This window comes from Balearica regulorum, chromosome 3 (assembly GCF_011004875.1).
Source record: "Balearica regulorum gibbericeps isolate bBalReg1 chromosome 3, bBalReg1.pri, whole genome shotgun sequence".
NCBI classification, from domain to species: Eukaryota; Metazoa; Chordata; class Aves; order Gruiformes; family Gruidae; genus Balearica; species Balearica regulorum.
The window spans coordinates 120,461,868-120,477,119 of record NC_046186.1 but is presented as its reverse complement, the minus strand read 5'-3'; the positions used below and the strand labels follow the sequence as shown (position 1 = coordinate 120,477,119).

The 15,252-nt window shown below is 43.8% G+C and overlaps 1 protein-coding gene across 5 annotated transcripts in view; it reads right to left on the bottom strand.

Annotated features, from left to right (window-relative positions):
• PAK5 (p21 (RAC1) activated kinase 5) overlaps nucleotides 1–15,252 on the bottom strand; it is a 91,132-nt gene that overhangs the window by 45,448 nt on the left and 30,432 nt on the right. For all 5 annotated transcript variants that reach the window (XM_075749796.1, XM_075749795.1, XM_075749794.1 and 2 more), the window contains one exon: nucleotides 4,581–4,657. The gene's annotated coding sequence lies outside the window, so the exon portion shown is untranslated. The remainder of the gene's footprint in view (nucleotides 1–4,580; nucleotides 4,658–15,252) is intronic.

The window sequence follows — 15,252 nt, the reverse complement described above, 5'->3', positions numbered from 1 at the left end:
AGAAAGACTTCACTTATCCTTATGCTGAAATGATGCTGCACATTCATTTGGTGTTTATAAATGGGAGGTTTGAAGCAGGTAGTCCTTCAGTTACAGTGAGCAAAGAATTTAGTAAGCGTGATGGCGTGAGACCAAAAGCAAGTCTGTTCTTAACCAGGGGAGCCAGGAGAGAAATCTGTGCGAAGCTCAGGGCTGCAATGCTGAAAGGCTCCCATGGTCCATCTGTGGCACAGGAATAAAGACAAGGGACTTCCTTTACCAAAGCCATGACGGAAAAAATATGGATGTGGAGGAAAGCACAATACTAGTTGGGAAAATCAGACTATTGCACTGCCTGTCCTGCTGACGAAGGCTGAGTAACCCACAGCAGTGCTGGTACCAGCTGCACCATTGGGGAAGGAGTAGGGATAGTTGGAGAAATGGGTGAGCTGTGCTCTGTAGATAAACTACCCAAAAACTTTTATAATGGTAGTACTTGTGTTATTCAAGCTTCTGTTTGAGAAAGGAATACTGCCAGCTCTGCTGGAGCCTGCTGAACAGTCATAACACATCTCCATCCAGCTGCTGCAGGAACCGAGGTAATGCTGAAAGGGTGCTATCAGGAGCAATTACTGCAACTTGCACTTAATGCTGTTTACTGTAGTGCCTAACAAATCAAATTACATGCTAATCAGCACACCCTGCCTGTTAGATCTATGCCAGACTTGGCTCCTTTTAACGTCACGCCTTTCTATGCACAGAAATAATTCACTGAGCACCACAGTGCCATGGACTCCTGGACTGGTCCAAATCTCATGTGTGACCTCCAATGACAGATCACGTCCCCACAGGCAGAGATCTAATTGCAGCTTACCAGTACCTGAAGGGGGGGCCTACAGGAAAGAGGGTCAGGGAGTGTAGTGACAGGACAAGGGGTAATGGGTTTAAGCTGAAGGAGGGTTGATTTAGATTAGATGTTAGAAATAAATTCTTTACTGTTAGGGTGGTGAGGCACTGGAACAGGTTGCCCAGAGAAGCTGTGGATGCCCCATCCCTGGAAGTGTTCAAGGCCAGGTTGGATGGGGCTTTGGGCAACCTGGGCTAGTGGAGGGTGTCCCTGCCCATGGCAGGGGGGTTGGAACTAGATGATCTTTAAGGTCCCTTCCAACCCAAACCATTCTATGAAAATCCCCTGTGTCCAAGATACTGCCCGTGCAAGACATGGACCAGTAAAGCAATTCCACTCTGTCAGCTACAGCACCATCATCGTGCTGCCTCCTGGTCACAAATGAAGGTGTTTTTTCAGCAAAAAGTACCCTACAGCCCTACCCTGGGGTAAGAAGGTGGCAGTATTACTTTGGGTACCAGGGGAGCCCATTCACAGGTCCTCCTGTGAGGGTGTCTGTGCTCAGGGCAGGATTTCCAGCATGAAGTTAAAGCTTTGCCCAGCTCCTATCCCTGAGCTCATGTTCAGAGGTGATGGGTTGTTCTGTTCAGTCTCATACACTTGGGCCCATCCTGGGGTTTTGGTGGGTTGCCCCTCCTCTGGATGTGAAATCAGGGGGACTGATGAACTGAAAAACTGAAAGTCCAGATTTATGTAAATTGCCCTTACAGCATGCAAAAAATGAGGCAGTTGGAATACAAGGAAAAAAGGATGTCTTCAATCCTAAAGTTGGTAATATTCTGTATCCCTTATCATATCCTAAATAAGACCAATCCAGTCAACCCACCAAGTAAGACAGAAGTCTGCTCAACTCTGCCTGACTTATGGAGTGCCAGTCCCTGTTCCCAATGAAAAAGTCAGAGCTGCTTCTTTCTTCCCCTCTCAGCAGCTATTCTTCTAGGTCAAAAACTAGGGAAGTTGGAAAGGCTTATTTTGTCTTGTAATCTTGAAAACTACCACGGAGTCCCAAGTGCATCTGCAAAGCAGTGACAATGGCACTTGCTATCCCCGACAACCCCACAGACTAACACTGGGCAAAGGCCTGTGAAATTCTACCATACATAAAAACATATGATAACCTTATAAAGTTAGCAACTAGAATAATAAAGTGAGATGGGTATTTTTACTTAAAAAATGGAGCTTTTAATGATTGTGTACCATAGCTACATAAGCCCTACGTGGTTTTTATCGTAGTATTTCAGCAGCCAGACGCTGTGTCCCATTAACCTAAGGAAATCATCTGTGTCCAGCAGCAGCGTAACCCTGAGCCACCCTGGGAAGTGTGCAAGTATTTCTTACGCACACCTCACTCCAGCACATGGCTGGACTGTAAATAATCCCTCAGGATGAGCTCAGTGTTCATCACCTACCTCAGCCCAGCAACACATTTGCTTTTTAAACATCCAGCAATTGGTTCGTATTCAACTAGGAAGCGCACACCACGTTAAGTTTGTCAGCCTGTATTTTTTCTGCAGGGATTCCCTGTGGTTCTTTTGCTGAGCAAGCAGCAGCAGAGCCCTTTCCCCTTGGGGACAGGCACACTATTAGCATCTGGAAATTGCCTTTGTGCACACTGAGTATCATCTGCAAGCCCAGAGCGGAGGGCAGCAGCGAGGGCTTGAACCTCCCAACGCACCAGGAAAAGGCACGCTTTTCCCCAAGGCAGGCACGCAGCCAAAAAATGTTAATCAAATGCTTCATTTTTAAGAACTTTGAAGAAAACTGTTACAAACACAGATTGCAAAATGGGAGATGGGTGCAGGTCGCTGTCCTTTGATAATTTTTGCTTACTAATAATAGTTTTCTGTAGCACAAGGACCTCAATTATTCCCCTCTAGAGCAAACAAATGCAGTAATACATCATTAGCTTCACCAGCTTCTGTTCCTGTGCTCTGATTAATTGTAACCTTTCCCAATATTTGATCGTAAATGAAAGAGTATGAATTGAGAAGCACAAATTAAATTAATGTGTCAAGTCAGCTTGCATAGCCAGTACTCCAGATAAATGTGAGCTAGGCTGATGCTCGATCTCAAGGAGAAAGCAAATGTCTGGTATGGACTGATGGCAGCATAAATCGCTAAGAAATGCTCTGTAAGCGAGAGGTAAAAATGATGGTGGTTCTCCTTCAGCTCACACTGGTGCAAGTCCCTGCTGCTGAGGCAAGCAGGAAGAGATCAACATGTATCTGTGTATCTATATAGCCATGAAAATGAGGAAAATGCTTAATTTTTTTTAAAATACGGAATAGCAACAACAACAGTTTTGTTATTTCCTTTCTGTTTGCTTTAAGGAGGTTTCTAAGCTTCTCAGTGGGGACCCTCTGCTGCTGGCTGCAATCAGAGCATGAGTTTCCTTTGGGAAAAAAAAAAAGTGTCTTGATTGCAGGCATACATTTCTTAGTAGAATTTACCTCTATTTTTCACTGAAAATAGAGAGAACACTACCCTATTTTTCAGGAGATGAAACAAGAACCAATACCTGGAAAAGCAGAGTGGACTGAATGAGAAGCCAGTAAAGTTAATGGAAAGGCTCTTAAAAATGGCACAGGTTTCAGGTCAGGCCTGACACACCACTCTGACTCTGGCACAGAGGAGAAATCCCACTTGACTTCCCAGATAAGATCCTCCTAAATACTTCCCTAACTGCCAGAGTTGCTTTCTGGATGCACAGGATGGAGATGAATATGGGGCAACCAGGAGCCAGGGATGGGGGCAGCACCCTCAAACCCCAGGTAGCTGGGTCCTGCAGTCATGTCTTGTGTTTATTCATTCATTTACTGGTCTTATTAGAAGGAGATGTCATTACTACTTCAGATACAAGGTTGTTTCAGACCTTGTGAAAGGGTACTGTTTGGTTTTGTCATGTGGATGGACAACACCAAATGCAGGAGAATACCAAGTTGGTCCATCCGTCTTAATTAGAGACCTCGTTTCTCATCAGCCCTGTTTAACCCTCTGCTCTTCTCAAATATGATTTGAGCATTTCAATTTGGGAACAACAAAACAAACCCTTAGAAAATGTTTTGCCATATTGTACTAATTAATCAAGATTATGACTTTAAACATCAACTCTCTGGCAGAAACAAAAAGGATCTACAAATCCTGAATGAACTAAGTCAGCCCATACAGCCCAAATTCTGAGAATCTTCTACCATCCTTCTAAGTTCTTCTGCATGTAAATAGTGTCACTGATGAAAAATTAATCACCTATGACCATACAGTTTTTCCAGACTAACTCTATCTTTTTTTTTTATTTTAAAGAATATATAGAAATACCATTTTCAATGCAAGCCCAAATGAGTTTTAAGCTTGATGGTCAATAGGATTCAACTTATTCCCATGGACTTTCAGGGTGCCTTGTATTTTTTGAGATGAGATGGACTCATAAGTCATTTTGACACTATTAAAATACATGCTTTAATTATGGGAAAATATATACTGACAGACTAGACCACACCTGAGAAGTACAAAAAATGCCATCTTTCCCAAAGCCCCTCATACACCCTATGGCATTCTGCTCATTTCAACCTTAGGTCAAATCAGCCAATTTTTCAGAGTTCCTGTGTCACTGCACAATATAATAAAAATACATTTAAACAATTATGAGTTGTCCAGGACTTGTCATTGTCCATGTTTCTTTTCAATCCCACAATACCTTGTTGATGGTTGCAAATGCCTTCATTCGTCACAGCACAGCAGGGCGCCTCTTGATAGCTGGCCCATGAGATGTATCTAATAGAAATGCACAATGGAACAAAAGACAGGAAAAAATAATAACAAAAGGCAATGCATGCTTCTAGAGAAATAGTAAAAGCCGGTACAGAGCGGCCAAACTAGGATTGATGTACTCCAGGGACCAATACTCACTCTTCTTATTGAAAGCTGCTCTTGTATGAGGACTCATTTCCACACACTGACTGACATGTGCTTTCCTAATTTAGAAGGCTTGTTATTCCCAGTGGATTTTAATGCTCAGTAATTTTCAGCTGAGTAGCTTAAATGCACGTATTGTAGTCAGTCACTCTCTATTATCTTATACACATGCACACACATATAGCAACGTACAGACAGAGGTTCCTGCAGTGAATTAGTCTGCAACAGCTCCGGGCAGATTAAAGAGGGGAAAAAAAAAACCCAACCAAACCCCCACCAGCCCCTGGAGGGAACGCAAATCGTTTCTATCTCTAGCAATTGAAAAGATTCCAGATTTGCAGAAGCAAATAGTCCTTTGGGTGCTCAGTTTGAGATAATTAATGGTATTAACTTTGTAGGAAATGCTGGACATCCACAGGGAGGGGGTATTAAATAAGGCACCCATTAAATGAGACAACCCAAAGCTCAAGCTACTTCTGAAACTTCAAAGCAGTTGTAATATTTTTTTCTGAGTTGATATTATTAATATTTTCAAATATAGAGTTATATATTCTAAAGGATGTAGGTGCTCTATTTCTGCATCTGAAATAGCTACTTTATTTCTATGTTTTCAATTAGGATAAAAAATAATCAATAAAAGGAAATACTGTCAAGAATGAAGGTGATGATATATTGGTGGAGAAGACAGCGTGAGCAGAGAGATCAGGAAAGCCTGCAGGAAATATCAAAACCAGAGTTGTGAAACTCTTAAGCTGCATATTAGTATTAGTAAATATCGACATTTCTATAGGCTTAGAGTGACTGTAGGATACAAAATCATACATCTGTCAAGAGAAAGCTCTGAGAAAAGTGGTTGAAAAGCCCTTGGAAAATTGCTCTGATCAATCACGCGCCAGGTTACACCGTCTCTGCATTTTGGGCCACATCCTCAGTGGGGTCCACTGGCAAAGCCTCGGCAAAAGAGCTGCATTGGCACCGACCCACGGCACAGCAAAGGGGGCACGCCGCCATTAAAATTTTTGGTTTTGCACGTAAAGCTTTAGTTTTAATCCTCTGAAACTAAGTTTCCTCTCCAACACTTGACGGTGGTTGCAAAGCTAGCGTTACAAACATACCAGTGGCCAAAGCATGTTAGGGCTTTTTTTACAGTTCCCAGGAAAAACTAATCATGAGACCACACTGCTCCCCACAAGTGCCCAGTATTTACTATTGATGCATCCTGGCAATTTGTTAAAAAAAGCTTTTCCTTTAAAAAAAAAAAAAAGCAAAATGGTTTCTAAGTCTCAAAACCGATTTATTTTGTGCTGGTTGCACCCACAAACGTACCAAAACTGGCTGAAGGAGGGGGTCCAGGGGTGTGCCTGCCCCAGCACAGGTTATTTTGCAGCACGCAGCGAGTGCCACGGGGCAGGTAACGACGAGCACGAACGGGACCGGAGGGGGACAGATGCCCGTGATGGTATCATGTGGCACCGAGGCGCATTAATAAGATGTGGGCTCTGGAGCCCACCTCCTGCCATAAACCCTCACTGGTATGTTCACATTCAACCCGCTGACTTTTTCCTACAATAACATTAATTGCATTTCTTATTTTATTTCTGAAACAATACAGGCTGTGCTGGCTCTCAGGAATTGCTCTATTACCATAATATTTGTAATAAAGATTGCTTTCCATTGAATGATCAACAGAAACAAATGCTTCCTGATGCATTATTAATGGCAAGCCTGTGATAAGAATATTTTTTAGGATGAAACACATCTTCTGACCTGTAAATGTTTACCAAGAAATGGAACAAAATCAGATTATTTGATATGTCAAAATATCTTTAAAATGCAAACAAACATATCCACAGCAAGTGGCTGGAAGATGAAAACAACGCCTGTGGGTTTCCTACCTTAGTATCAGGTTTTGCTCTGTATCACTTTAACATTTAACTGAAGGAAAAATATTTCTGTAGTCTACAATAAACTGCAAATGTATAGATTCTTAAATTTTTATTCCTTATGTATTTTCTTGTTGTCTTCTCACTCTGCACTGTGCTGAGAAACTGGTTTGAAAGTCAATTCTTGACCTATTACCTACCAAGTTGCTGCCATGCAATACTCCCTTTCCATATTAAAAATGAGAACTGCTGGAAGGGTTTGCTACAGCTTCTATTTAAACTTCAGAAAGTTTACCGTAAGCTCTTTATACAGAACATTGAATGGTTATAAAGCAATGCCCCCTCAGTTCTCCTCCCTTTGGATCATCCACAACAATCAATAATTGCAACTGAGTAATTCCTCAACACTGATTTTTTCAGAGCTAAGCAATGCTGCCGTGTGGATTTTGTATTTTGCCATCTCCAGACATCAGTTTGGAAGTGATGGGTCACACCTGCTCTCTGTTTAAACGGGAGATAAAGGTTGTGGGGAAAAATGGAGACCCTCTATGTTTTATCTCTGAAACCAGTGTGAATGTTTTGAGACTAGCCACAGAAAAGCAAACAAAAACCATAATATAATGTAAACTGAATGAAAAAAAAACCACTCATTTTTATCTCTGGGCAATCAGTGCAAATACAGAAAGTTGAACACTACTGTGAGGGTTTTATTGTTTTCCAGCTTTAAATGACTCAAATAGAAATGGTTTTTGACTGCAGGTAGATTTTGAGCAACTGGAGAGGTTACTGCATCTTGGATGGCCACCACCACCACCTCCGAGGGATGACGCTGCAACAGAAAGCAGCTCCGATTCCCTCCTTCGGAGGAAGGATGCACACACCTGAATCACCGCATTTTGCTGGGCCCATTCACACACGTTTTGCCTCTCCAGGATGAAGGGTTTCATCTGAAATGGTCCAAAAGGACACTCCCAGCCTCTCAAGAACGCAAGGAAAGGAGGTTGCCAGCTGACTATGTAACCAGCTAAGATGACTCCCAGAAACCTTGGGTGTGGAAACACCAAGAGAAGCTGCCAGATGACTGCGTGCATGAGCTGGTTCAGCTTCCAAACTTTTAGCCAATTACATCAAAATGCCACCTCTTTCCAACAAGAAACGCTTCTGCTTGAACAACACAGCATCATCCCTCCGCAGCCCGACAGATTTTGCAAGCAGCTCCAAAGGAAGCTGTTTCATTGAGAAAACACCATCATAACAAGGAGTCTGCAAAAGAAGGAAAGATCTTCTCCAAGTATTTTCTGAGAACTCTTATTTAGCGCAGAGGGGGAGATGCTGAGCCTGCACAGAGGTGAAGAACTTTGCCATCATTTCTCAGGAATCAACGGCCCACGGCTCCCACTCTGCCCAGGGAAACGGTGCTGGTGGCCCACCAGGCCCTGAGCCCTCTTTTTATATCCCAGGAAAACACAAATTTAGCATATTTGCACCCGGGATTACAGGTCCTTCTTGAATTCTCAGCAACAGAAGTACACCATCAATTAGAAAATAGTAATTTAAAAAAAGACATCTCTGCACGCTGACTCTGGCTACATTCATCGCTGTTTCCAGGGGCAGGGACGTTCGTTCGTTCATTCATTCATTCATTCCCTACTTCATTAAGGAACAACTCCAACAAAGCTGCTGATACAACTGGGAAATCAAAAGATGAGCGAGGAAAGTGACTGCAAAAAAAAATGCATTAAGGAAACATGTGCAGTTACGCCGGGTGGTGGTGAGCAGAGTTAGCACTTAGTGAAAAGAGGGACTGCAAAATTTGCTGGCTGAGATAAGAAATAAGCGTGATGAAGGCGTTCAGATCCTAACGGAAATATTTTCTTACTGGAACAACATTATTGTTTCTGGTCAAACAAAATACATTGTCCTACTAAATCTTTCATTTAATTTTCACCATTTCCTTTTGTTCTTAAATACAGAATAACATAAAACTCAGAAGCTATTTAAGTTAAAACCCCCCAAATATCAACTTAGGTTTTTCCTCAAATTTTTGGACATAGGATTCAATACATTCCTTGGTATTTTTTCTTTCAGCTGATGTGAAAATTGCCTGTGCTCTGGGTGGGCATCAGAGATGACTTACTGCTTCATGGCGCAATATAAAGGTTTTACAAAGAAGATTTTAAGATGGCCACGATACTCAAATCTTTGAAGACATGGCAAATAAATGACAATAATATCCTTAGGATATACCCCTATACGTCAGTCCCTGCAGTCCACACACGCTACCGACTTGGCTTTCAGCTGCACGCCATGCACCCACCCCAACATGGGTAATCGTGTGCAGTGCCCACCCTCAAGCTCAGCCATACTGTGAACCCTGAGTTTCTAAATTATTTCCAGCTTCTCCAGGATAAAGGCAGGAAGATGGCTTTTAAAATGATTATGCAAAGCACAGTGGGCTGTATAATACCTTTTCCAGTAAAACTCCCTTTCAGTACTCTGATGATAATCAACTGTGTTATTATAACTATTTTTTTCTCCTTATTACATATAGGCTGAATATTTTAAATGGAAACAACATCAATTTGTCCCCCCATGTTTCTTACTTGTGGCATGTCCTTGAAAGTAACCAGTGCTCAGGACGCCAAAAGCTGAAGGCTCAGCTCGCCCCCGTAGGAGATGTGATATGAATAAATCAGTGCAAAGTCCATGTGAGCTGCTTCTCTCTCTTGCTAGCAGGGGCTCAGGCTGGAAAAGCTGTATCTGCAGCGGAGCTGCCATGCAGCTTTAAACTACCCGCGGTGCCATTTAAAAACATCAGTTCATTGAGTATATTACTATTTTAAATGCCAAATATGCAGCTGGGTATTTACGGAGAAATGAAAAGAAATTGTATTTACTAGAGTGGCGTGACTGTTTCTTTTACAGAGTTTGACTTATTGGGAAGGAGTTTCAAAACTCAAAGGAAACTCCAAAATTCAAAGAGCTTCATCATAAGTGTCACTATCAGACTTGTTAGGGCAAATCTCGTTCCTGCGTACCTGACAAGAGCAGAGCTGGGTACCCACTGCTCTGTGTTTCGCATCTCCCTGAAAGTCATCTTCAAATGCCATTTATCTCTGCTCCGCTGTAGAGCTGTCTCGTTGCAGTCTTGGGCTTTCTGGAGCATCATTTGAATCCTGATTCAGTTGGTTTTGGCTTCAGTGGGAGGACTCTGACCCTAGAAACAACCACTTTCTTCTCTGTTTCCCTCTAGTGGTAGCAAGATGGGAAAAATAACCCTAAATGGTGACAGCACAGTGTCACAAGCAGGGGAGAGGGGGACATGGTTGACTTTGAGAAAAGCTTATTTCCTATTGCCTTTCTTTGTAACACAGGCTAGACGAGATGTCGCTTCCCTCCTGCCCTTTTGTGGTCACTGTCTCCCACAGCTCAAGGGAAACCAGTCTCAGCAACTTAAACTTCATTGTTTTCTGAGCCAACGTTTTGTAAAGCCGGACAAAGATTGACCTGCACGTTATTTGCCCTGAATCCAGCAAAGTTTATGTTCATCAGAAAAGGAAAGATAGAAATTCCCAACTTGGAAAAAACTCTGAGCCAATATTTGTAAATAAAACCTAATTTAACTACCAATATATGTATTTTTTCAACTGCCCAACCTTGAAAGAGTATGCTCCCGCTGGGATGAAACAATCACGCTATTTAATGTGCAAAATCACTACTTGCCTATCAGCTTATTAATCGGTAGTTTTCCAATTCAGAGGAAAAGGCGAGTTACAGGCAAAGCGTAAGAGCTATAATCTGAACACAAGCATATGAAATGCTCCACTGAACTCTACTCCAGGAAACATAAGAAAAGATTTTTTTCTCTCCCTCCCCTCGATGACAGCTTTCCAGTGCCGCTGGCATCCATCACATGTGCAGAGGCAAATGCTTCCACACTTGGTAATAATCAGAGCACAGAAATTACAGATCGGGGGGGAGGAGGAACTTTTTTTTTCTTGGCTAAAGGCACACTTCAATCTGCAGAGCGCGCAAAGCGAACTCAGTAGTAGCTTCCTCCTCCATTTCCACTTTCCCAGCAGAGCCAGAGCTCCCGCAGCTCTTCCACGTCACCCGTTTTTCTTGGGCTCTCAGTTTTGCCATGCTCCTGCTCCCCATGCCGAGCCGGGGCTGGGTCCCGAAGGACTACCTCCATCAGCTCCTACCTATCCTTCCCCACGCCGCTCGTCTGTTACCTATTTATGCAAAATAATCTTCCAAACTCTCTCCAAACTTCATCTCAAACCCAACTTCATCGCCAGCTGTTACTCTGCCCCTACCACCACTGTCACCTTGGGTTAGCATGAGCAAAGTTACTCCCCTCTCACTTTTTACCTCCCAATGTTTGCTGAAAAATAATAAAGAACTGCCCTCGGCAGAACAGCTTCTTGCAGTACCACGTAAAAAGGATTTTCCTTAACACCATCATGCACTGAAATTAATAAATACACAACAAGGGAATACAGAGGCAAACTTGGGCACTGCAGGGACTAGGTAGGAAATATATACAAATTATTGTTACAAGGACACAGAGCAAAAGAAAATGTAAAAGGCACTACCAGATGCCTAAAATCAGGACAGAATATTAATAAATTATTAAGATGGCAGGTTTCAGGACAGGTGTTATACATTCTGTATCTCTACAAAATCAGCTTTGAAAAGTCTAAGATGTTAAGCCTTAATGAATCAGAGTACGTTGTTTTACAGACAAGATAGCACCAGTCAGTTGAACTGCAGGAATAGAAGCGGGGGTTTAATTCAAGCTTCGCTAGGAAAGAGATTTGTTTGAAAGAGGTCAATTAAGCCTTCCACTCAAATTAATCTGTTTGTTTAAAAAAACCTGGAATGAGGAAAAAATGACGATAGGCCAGCAAAGCGAAATTTTCCTATGGATGCACCAAAGCAAAAACCTGCAGGTCAGCTTGCTTTCAGCTGGAAGAAACACAGGCAGAAACTGCAATCTGTCGGCAATTCATACGGATGAATCACGTGGAGATGATTCAGACCGAATTATTCTCTGAATTGGCCTAATGAAACACTCTCCTCTGAGGAAGGTAGCAGTACCTGAATCATTTTTGTCAGAAGTTAAAATATTAACTTACAAGTCTGGTTTGGAAAGAGTCTCTGTGGTTAGGGCAGAAGAGAGTGGACCCTCAAAGAAACTATTTCCATTAGTTTGCATTTTCCTCCAGAAGCAGGCAGCTGCCCATCTCTGCCTTCACAGCCCTTTCCCCCCCCCACCTTGTGCTGTTAACGGCACCATCGCCATTTGCATACATTGCCTTTCAGCTTTTGAGTCACCAATGATCATTTAGGTCAATACATTTGTTTCTTCTGCTCTTCTGAATGTTGATGGGTTTTTCAGTGGGGTTTTTTTCTCTTTCTTTGGTCCTGCTGTAACTCATTTCTGAGCTTCCGATAGCAAAGCAGCAAATGCCAGGCGAACTGCATACTGTGCTGCCCATCTGCTTCCCGCTGGCACCTTCCTCTTCGTCCCGCGTTGCATCCGCTCGGTGGTGTACGTGATCCTTGTGGCAAGGTTTTCTGTATGTTAAGACTACCTATCCTGCTGAATCAGAAAACAGGAAGAGCAGCATTATCCCTTAGCAGAGGCGTCACTGTACAGCTTTCTTCCGGCACCAAGCTCTTTTCCCCAACACAAAACACTAGGAAAAAACTGCAGAAAATTTTCAACGTGCAACCATTCATCAGGCAGGTGAGGAACTGACACGGCGCTGTGACACCCCCAACCAGCAAAAGCATCAGTTCACATTTATTTGCCGTGACATTGATTACACTGGAGGATGTTCCTAGCAATTAAGAAAACGGCCTGGTGCGTGTGGCTGTAGCAAGGATGCAAGGGATAGACGATTCCCATAGGGAAACCGTGCACAGATCAACAGGGTGGCAGGGAAGAGAGGGGTCTGCAGTGGGAAACACAGGAACCGTGAGGGCAGGGGGTGGGTGTGAATGTAGAAATCACGTTGGGTTTCTCCAGGAAGACAGGAGCAGCACAGAGGTATTGATGCGAGCGGCTGGTGGAGGAGGGGGAGGCTGAGCCAGAGGGGACAGATGCAATAGAAAATTGAGTCAGGGAGGAGAGGCCAGGCGAGAAGGAGTTGAATCAATCAAGTAGCTTTGACTTGATCCACTATTGAAGGGGAAAGCCAGCTGAGAGGCTCTCACAGGGCAGGGAGGAGGATTTGATCAGCCACACTTTACATGGGGCGAAGTGACAGTAACAGAATTAACTCGGCATCACGTGGCAGCAGTTGTAGGTCCCCTCTGCTGGGTCTGCCTGCCTATTTCTCCCAGCACCCTGATCACTCACAATTGAGTTAATTAGACACAGACCCAGCCCTGGCAGCCCCCTTCCCCCAACAGGAGGGCTTCACAAATCCACACGTGGGTAGTCCCTGGCTCTCTGCAAAAACATGCTTGCAATCCGTTTCTAGGAAATTCATTTATGTAGGAGTGGCTAAAGGGGGCTCGCTTTCTGCATAGATTTATCAGTACCAGTGCATTTCTGCCAGGGTTTGGTAATGAACTTCCACCCTTTTGGAGTACATGTGCTTTGTCCCAGCTCTGCCTTTCTTTACAGGAAAAAAATCTGCTTTCACAGCTGCCTCCATGGAAACAGCAACTCTGTGGTGTTGGCGATGCTCCAGGCTCGATGGGCTTGGCTCAAACATGGAAATCTGCATTTCTTGATCGCAGAGCGCTGAAACCTCAAGCCAAGATCCCAGAGCCCAGCCAGGTCTCCTCTGGCTTGTTCGTCACCACCAGTGAAGTTCCTATGGGTCAAATCTCACACATGGCAACATCTGTGCAAGCCTACTGCTGAGGAACGGGCCGAGTCAGGCCTCAATGACGCTTGAGAAAGTGGAAGGACTAGACAAAGCTTTTAACTCGCACACTTCGTTAACTCGCACACTTCGTTAACTCTAGCAGCGCTAATGCAGTTCCTGGACTACCAAACTAGCCAATGGAGATGAAAGTAAGTGTTCAGTTTCTCTCCTGCAACGAGCTTTGAGACCAAACATCCAGTAAATTTAAATGAAATTAAAACTCATTTTCTCCAATTTTCATTTTGAAAAGCTTGCTTCCACACTTGAGCTCTGCTGGATTTGGCCCCCTATACCCTGCTGCATCCCCCAGAAAGGTCACAGCCGGTGGGAAAATGCAGCAACACACACAGCGTTCCTGGGCTCATCTTTCAAAGGAGAAGAAAGGATTCTTTCAGTCCCTCAAAGCATCCCCTAATCTGCAGTTTTCAGACTATCGAAGAGGATGCACGGCAGCTGCACAACCAGAGCGCAGGTAGAGAACAGGGGATTTGCCCTCTGGCTTGGGAAAATTGGTCCAAGTGTAATAAACCGCACAGCACTTCTATAATCATTTGTTCAGCTCCATAAATCCCAGGGCATAAATCAGGCTGTCAGGGAGAGCAGCCGTGTAGGAATCTCTGCAGGAGAAAAAACGCTGCGACCACCTACAGCATCATGGCACGCCGCCGCGGAGCCGTGCTGGGTGCCGGTCCCAGGTGCTCCTCTGGTTTCACGTGGATTTACTGCCACTGACTTCCAAGGAGCCGCTCAGTTGTAGTATGATAAATACAGGCAGAATGAGGCTCGGCGGAAGCTTGTGGTGAATATTAGAGAAACGTAAAATTCAACAATTCTTCATTGTCCTTCAGTCAACAGTACCTGTTTAAATTACTGTTATTATGGCAAAGATACTGAAGTTGCTAACATAAACACAACCAAGGATTGCAGATGCTCTAGCTTTCCACCAGTAAACACTTTACTTGCTGCTGAATATTTTCCTTTTCAATACAGGAACGCCACCTACAGCGGTAGATACCCAGCGATCAGGGGCTGCTCCAGGATTTGCGGGAGGGATTTGCCCTGCAAGCAAGGATACAGCTGGTGAAGGAGGAGAAACATGAAGGAAAGGCTGAGTATGGACCCACCTCTGGGCTGAGCTGGCCAGGAGGTCTCATCCCATGACACTGAGGCTCATGGGACCATGACACTGGGGCTCATGGCTACTGCAGGCTGAAGAAATATCTCCTGCAAGGGCAATTGCTCAACCCAGCTGGGAAGGGAAAGCACTCATCCTGCTAGTAACGATTCAAAACAGTTATGGAAAAGATGTCAAGAGAGACCAATAGAAACATCAGCCATGTGTCAGGTGAAAACTGAAATAGGTCTTTTTTGAAAAAATGGACATGGCGTATTTGTCAAAAATACCATTTTGGAGGACCTGAAGTTACTTACGGACTTGGGCTGAATTCAGCGCACAGATTCAGACATCTTCTTAGAAATGCAGGCATTGCTCATGAAACAGCTGGCGAGAAGGAAAAAGTGACAACACTGCTTCTATGCTGAAAGGCCATGCAGTTACACAGCTCAGCTGAGGTGGGAGAAGCAGGTCCAGATCTCTTCATGGTCTTATTCAAAGCAGGGATTTAATAGAGGATCTTCAGGAGGAGTGTCCTCACCACCATCTCTAAACACTCCGGTATTGGTG